Raw genomic sequence first — 6,300 nt, 5'->3', positions numbered from 1 at the left:
CTCCTTCCATAGCCCCACCATCATCCATGGAGCAGTCACTAGAATTATGAAATCGTAGTGTCAGTTACATGCTGTTGGAGGATGCACAGCAATTTGAATGCTCCGATGTTGGTTCCCAGGATGAGGAAAGGAGTGACATGAGCCTAGAGCAGGGGTGGGCAAACTTTTTGACTTGAGGGCCGCAATGGGTTCATATATTGGACCCGGGGGCCGGACCAAGAGTAGATGAATGATGTGTATGTGTCATCCATAGTAAGTATAGTAATATTCCCCCATAGTAAGCATAGTAATTCATCCCCCATATAGTAATTCATCCCCCATATAGTAATTCATCCCCCATAGTAATTCATCCCCCATATAGTAATTCATCCCCTATAATAATTCATCCCCCATAGTAATTCATCCCCCATATAGTAATTCATCCTCCATAGTAATTCATCCCCCATAGTAATTCATCCCCCATAATAATTCATCCCCCATATAGTAATTCATCCCCCATAGTAATTCATCCCCCATATAGTAATTCATCCCCCATATAGTAATTCATCCCCCATAATAATTCATCCCCCATAGTAATTCATCCCCCATATAGTAATTCATCCTCCATAGTAATTCATCCCCCATAGTAATTCATCCCCCATAATAATTCATCCCCCATAGTAATTCATCCCCCATATAGTAATTCATCCTCCATAGTAATTCATCCCCCATAGTAATACATCCCCCCTATAGTAATTCATCCCCCATAGTAATTAATCCCCCATATAGTAATTCATCCCCCATAGTAATTCATCCCCCCTATAGTAATTCATCCCCCCTATAGTAATTCATCCCCCATATAGTAATTCATCCCCCCTATAGTAATTCATCCCCCATATAGTAATTCATCCCCCATATAGTAATACATCCCCCATAGTAATTCATCCCCCATATAGTAATACATCCCCCATAGTAATTAATCCCCCATATTAAGTCCCCAAGTCCCCCCTGTGTCAATTCACTTACCTTTGCTCCGCGCGTTCCTCTCGCCGCGTTCCCGCGCCGTTCCGGTGTAGCATGAAAATCTGTCTCCTATGAGGATCTGTCCCCCTCGACGTATCTGCGCATGTGCCAGTTTCAGGCATTAGCAGCCGATCGGCGATCTCCGGCACATGCGCAGATACGTCGAGGGGGACAGATCCTCATAGGAGACAGATTTTCATGCTACACCGGTCTTCAGGGCGGACTGTGAGAGGAGCCTAGTGGGAGCCTAGCTCCGCGGGCCGGATTAAAAGGTCCGCCGGGCCGTAGTTTGCCCATTGCTGGCCTAGAGAGAGGAGGTGCCAGTGAGGGAAAGTAAATTGGTAGTCATGTTCCCCCAGCTGCAGAACACTGCCAAGTTGTCTCCAGTGACCAGGAGGAATTCGGATGATGAGGTCACTGATTGATAACCAGCTTGGAGGATACACTAAAACTGCTTGTGAAGTGGTGCACCTGTCTGATGTACTACAGCAAAAGTGACATTATAAAAAGAAAAAAGAAAAAAAAATTAGCCACCAAATGACATTTCACTGCTGGCTTTATTGATAAGGATCAAATGGTCCAGCATATATTTTGAGGGGGGAGTCCTCATTAGTATGGAATAAAAAATTAATCCAGCAAGGAAATATCATTTACTGGCAAATCTATATATTTCATTCTAAAATGTCACTTTGGCCTGTGTATATCCTATATAAAAAGTGACAAACAAAAAAAATGTAGTCCTGATGGGGTCTGCAATGGATTTTAAGAAGGAATACCATGCAAACAAAAAAAAAATACCCAGTGGGGTTTACCCAAATTCCACACCAGATCCTTTTACATTTTGAGGGTATGGATTTTAAGTGGGAACCCCTCACAAAAAAATAAAAACACAGTGAGGTCCCCCAAATTCCCTACTTGGGCAATTGCTGCTGACTTAAAAAGTGACATCAATTACTGTATATGAATACATGTGCCTTAAAGTGGTTCTAAAGGCTCAAGGTATTTTACCTGCATGAATTCTATGCATGAAGGTAAAAAACCTTTAGCGTGTGAAGTGACGCACCTGTCTGATGTACTACAGCAAAAGTGACATTATAAAAAGAAAAAAAAATTAACCACTAAATGACATTTCACTGCTGGCTTTGTTGATAAGGATCAAATGGTCCAGTATGTATTTCGAGGAGGGGAGTCCTCATGCAGTATGGAATAAAAAAGTAATCCTGCAGGGAAATGTCATTTGCCTGCAAATCTATATATTTCATTCTAAAATGTCACTTGTGTACATCCTATAGAAAAAGTGACAATGGGGTCTGCAATGGATTTTAAGAAGGAATACCATGCAAAAAAGGAAGAATACCCAGTGGGGTCTACTCAAATTCCACACCAGATCCTTTTACGTTTTGAGGGTCTGATATGAATTTAAAAAGGAATACCATGCAAACAAATTCCCAGTAGAGTCTAACCAAATTCCACACAAGATGCTTTTATATTTTGAGGATCTGGTTTGGATTTTAAGTGGGAACCCCTCACAAAAAACAACAAAAGGGGGGCTCCTCAAATTCCATACTAGATCCTTGGGCAATTGCTGCTGACCTAAATAGTAACATCAATTGTATGAATAAAGTGGTTCTAAAGGCTCAATGTATTTTACCTACATGAATTCTATGCATGAAGGTAAAAATACCTTAGCGTGCAGCAGCCCCCCCCCAGCCCCATCGCAATCCAGAGATGTGCACAGGAGCCTTGGCTGTTCCGGGTCTCTGTCACCTCATTGGCTGAAACAGGAGCAAGAGCCATTGGCTCCTTGTGCGAATTGGTACATGGAGCAGAGGCTCGGGAGCATGTCTGCTCGGGTGCCCCTATAGCAAGCCACTTGCTATGGGGGCACCCAATAAGAAGGAAGGACCAGGAGTGTAAGTGGAGGACCCAAACAGAGGAGGATCAGGGCTGCCCTGTGCAAAACCACTGCACATGTGATTATAACATGTTTGTTATAAAAAAAAAAGAACCATAGTATCACTAGCTACACTATATTGCCAAAAGTATTGTTTCGCCTGCCTTTCCACACACATGAACTTTAATGGCCTCCCAGTCTTAGTCCGTAGGTTCAATATTGAGTTGGCCCCGCCCTTTGCAGCTATAAGAGCTTCAACTCTTCTGGGAAGGCCGTCCACAAGGTTTAGGAGGGTGTCTATGGGAAGGTTGGACCATTCTTCCAGAAGCACATTTGTCAGGTCAGGCACTGATGTCGGGGGAGGAGGCCTGGCTCACAGTCTCCACTCTAATTCATCCCAAAGGTGTTCTATGGGGTTGAGGTCAGGACTCTGTGCAGGCCAGTCAAGTTCCTCCACCCCAAACTGGCTCCTCCATGTCTTTATGGACCTTGCTTTGTGCACTGGTGTGCAGTCATGTTGGAACAGGAAGGGGCCATCCCCAAACTCTTCCCACAAAGTTGGGAGCATGAAATTGTCCAAAATATCTTGGTATGCTGATGCCTTAAGAGTTCCCTTCACTGGAACTAGGGGGCCAAGCCCAACCCCTGAAAAACAACCCCACACCATAATCCCCCTTCACCAAATTTTACACTTAACAAAATGCAGTCAAGCAAGTACCATTCTGACAACTGCCAAACCCAGACACGTCTATCAGATTGCCAGACAGAGAAGCGTGATTCATCAATCCAGAGAACACGTCTCCACTGCTCTAGAGTGTGGTGGCGGCGTGCTTTACACCATGGATCTGATGCTTTGCATTGCACTTGGTGATGTAAGGCTTGGATGCAGCTGCTCGGCCATGGAAACCCATTCCATGAAGCTCTCTACACACTGTTGTTGTGCTCATCTGAAGGCCACACCAAGTTTGGAGGTCTTTAGCTATTGACTCTGCAGACAGTTGGTGACTTCTGCGCACTGTGCACTTCAGCATGCGCTGACCCCGCTCTGTCATGTGACGTGGCCTACCACTTGGTGGCTGAGTTGCTGTTGTTCCCAGTTGCTTCCACTTTGTTATAATCCCACTAACAGCTGACCGTGGAATATTTAGTAGCCAGGAAATGTCACGGATGGACTTATTGCCCAGGTGACAACCTATCACGGGACCACGCTTGGAGTCACTGAGCTCCTGAGAGCGACCCATTCTTTCATAAATGTTTGTAGAAGCAGTCTGCATGTGTAGGGGCTTGATTTTATACACCTGTGGCCATGGAGGGGATTGGAACACCTGAATTCAATGATTTGGAGGGTGGGGCCAATACTTTTGGCAATATAGTGTAACTTTATGTGTATGTGTCTGCCTATAGACCATTGGTGTCAAACTGGCAGCCAAACGACAAGTCCCATGAGGAATTGCCATATTGACAGTTACAAGCATGACTCGCAAAGGCAGAGGCATGATGGAACTTGTAGTTTCACAACAGCTGGAGGGCTGCCAGTTTTACACCCCTGCTCTAGACTATTCTTTGAAGAGAGTGGTCTCAGCAGAGAAAGCCAGTGGCTGGAAAACACAAAAACCCCTCTGTGGAGTGCAGTCCTATCTACTACCTCCTCGTCAATCTCCCTTCTCGGTGCTAAGTCTGTGTGTGGACAAAGATGTAACTGTCACTTTATTAATGGCTCTCAGTCCATGACAGTCTCAGTTGTGAGTGTGTGGAGTCCATCAGAATTGGATAGTCATGCGCAGTTGTCATTTTTTTTCTTTTGATGGGTCATCGTGATCGTCATTCGTTATGACTGATGGGGATCAAAATTAATGGTCAATGTGATTGAAGATGGATTTACATTGTGGGACTTTTTTTAATAAAGGACTTGGCCAAAGGTGTGGGTGTTTATTTGCCCCCACGCACAGATCCCCACATCTACCAGCCTGGGATGTAAGTAACAGGTCCTTGTCCTCATCAACATGGGGACAAGGTGCCTTGCCAGGGGAGCCCATGGGTAAGGTACCTTCCCCTTATGGAGGACAAGTGGTCTGGTACGGATTGTGTTGGCTGCACACTTGCCACTCGGTATCCTAACCGAGGCCAATAGCAGCCAGATCAGCTGCACCTGGAACCTGGAAGGTATCTCATCACAGTATTTGATGTCCTTTAACGTAAAGACGCATCCAGAGGAGGTTATATAACGCATGCCATTAGCGTCAAAGGATTTTTGCCGCCATGTTTTGGAGGGTTTAACTGGTAAAAAGCTGCTAGAGTACATTCAGGTGGTTCATTCCTTAGTCAATCAGGATAGGTTTCTAGTCAAAGAAATTTGATCGGAGCTAGCTTTGTTTGGTATACCTCATGGCCATGATGGTTTTTCTTCTTCCTTTAGTATGTCTCAGGTTGAGTCTCTAGTGTGATTGTTGGAGGATGATGAATGTTACTTTCTTGAGCATTGCTCAGTTTATTCACAAAGGGCTCTATTATATTGTATTACTGCTGTGCGCTCTCAAGTCAAACGAGGAAAATGGAAAGTAGACTTTGTCCAGCCTCTACTCCAAGCCCGGTCAGAGACATTACCTCCAGTCTCCGTTGGTTCACACCAGTTTAGTCCTGCCTCTAGAATTCCTTCCTTTTCTACGCTTAGCAACAACAGCTGTTACTAAGTACTCCTTGGAGCCTGGTCAGAGGCAGATGGAGTTTGGGTGGAAAATGTAAGAGCAGGAGCTGGAGTGTGGAGCCTAGGAGGAGGCCCAGGGAATGGGGATGCCTCTCGAAGTCGCTTGGCCAAAGGTGTGTGTGTTTATTTGCCCCCACGCACAGATCCCCAGCCTGGGATGTAAGTAACAGGTCCTTGTCCTCATCAACATGGGGACAAGGTGCCTTGCCAGGGGAGCCCCTGGGTAAGGTACCTTCCCCTTATGGAGGACAAGTGGTCTGGTATGGATTGTGGTGGCTGCACACTTGCCACTCGGTATCCTAACCGAGGCCAATAGCAGCCAGATCAGCTGCACCTGGAAACTGGAAGGTATCTCATCACAGTATTTGATGTCCTTTAACGTAAAGACGCATCCAGAGGAGGTTATATAACGCATGCCATTAGCATCAAAGGATTTTTGCCGCCATGTTTTGGAGGGTTTAACTGGTAAAAAGCTGCTAGAGTACATTCAGGTGGTTCATTCCTTAGTCAATCAGGATAGGTTTCTAGTCAAAGAAATTTGATCGGAGCTAGCTTTGTTTGGTATACCTCATGGCCATGATGGTTTTTCTTCTTCCTTTAATATGTCTCACTTTGAGTCTCTAGTGTGATTGTTGGAGGATGATGAATCTTACTTTCTTGAGCATTGCTCAGTTTATTCACAAAGGGCTCTATTATATTG

The 6,300-nt window shown here is 45.0% G+C and overlaps 1 protein-coding gene across 1 annotated transcript in view; it reads right to left on the bottom strand.

The window, feature by feature from the left end:
- The window catches only part of LOC149451776 (uncharacterized), a 66,500-nt gene that overhangs the window by 21,688 nt on the left and 38,512 nt on the right, over nucleotides 1–6,300 (bottom strand). The gene's annotated exons all lie outside the window — the stretch shown is intronic.

This window comes from Staurois parvus, unplaced genomic scaffold (genome assembly GCF_062004578.1).
Source record: "Staurois parvus isolate SC_StPar_1 unplaced genomic scaffold, SC_StPar_1.0 ptg000519l, whole genome shotgun sequence".
NCBI lineage: Eukaryota > Metazoa > Chordata > Amphibia > Anura > Ranidae > Staurois > Staurois parvus.
Note: the sequence above shows the minus strand (reverse complement) of the source record. Positions and strands in the feature narration are given on the sequence as shown.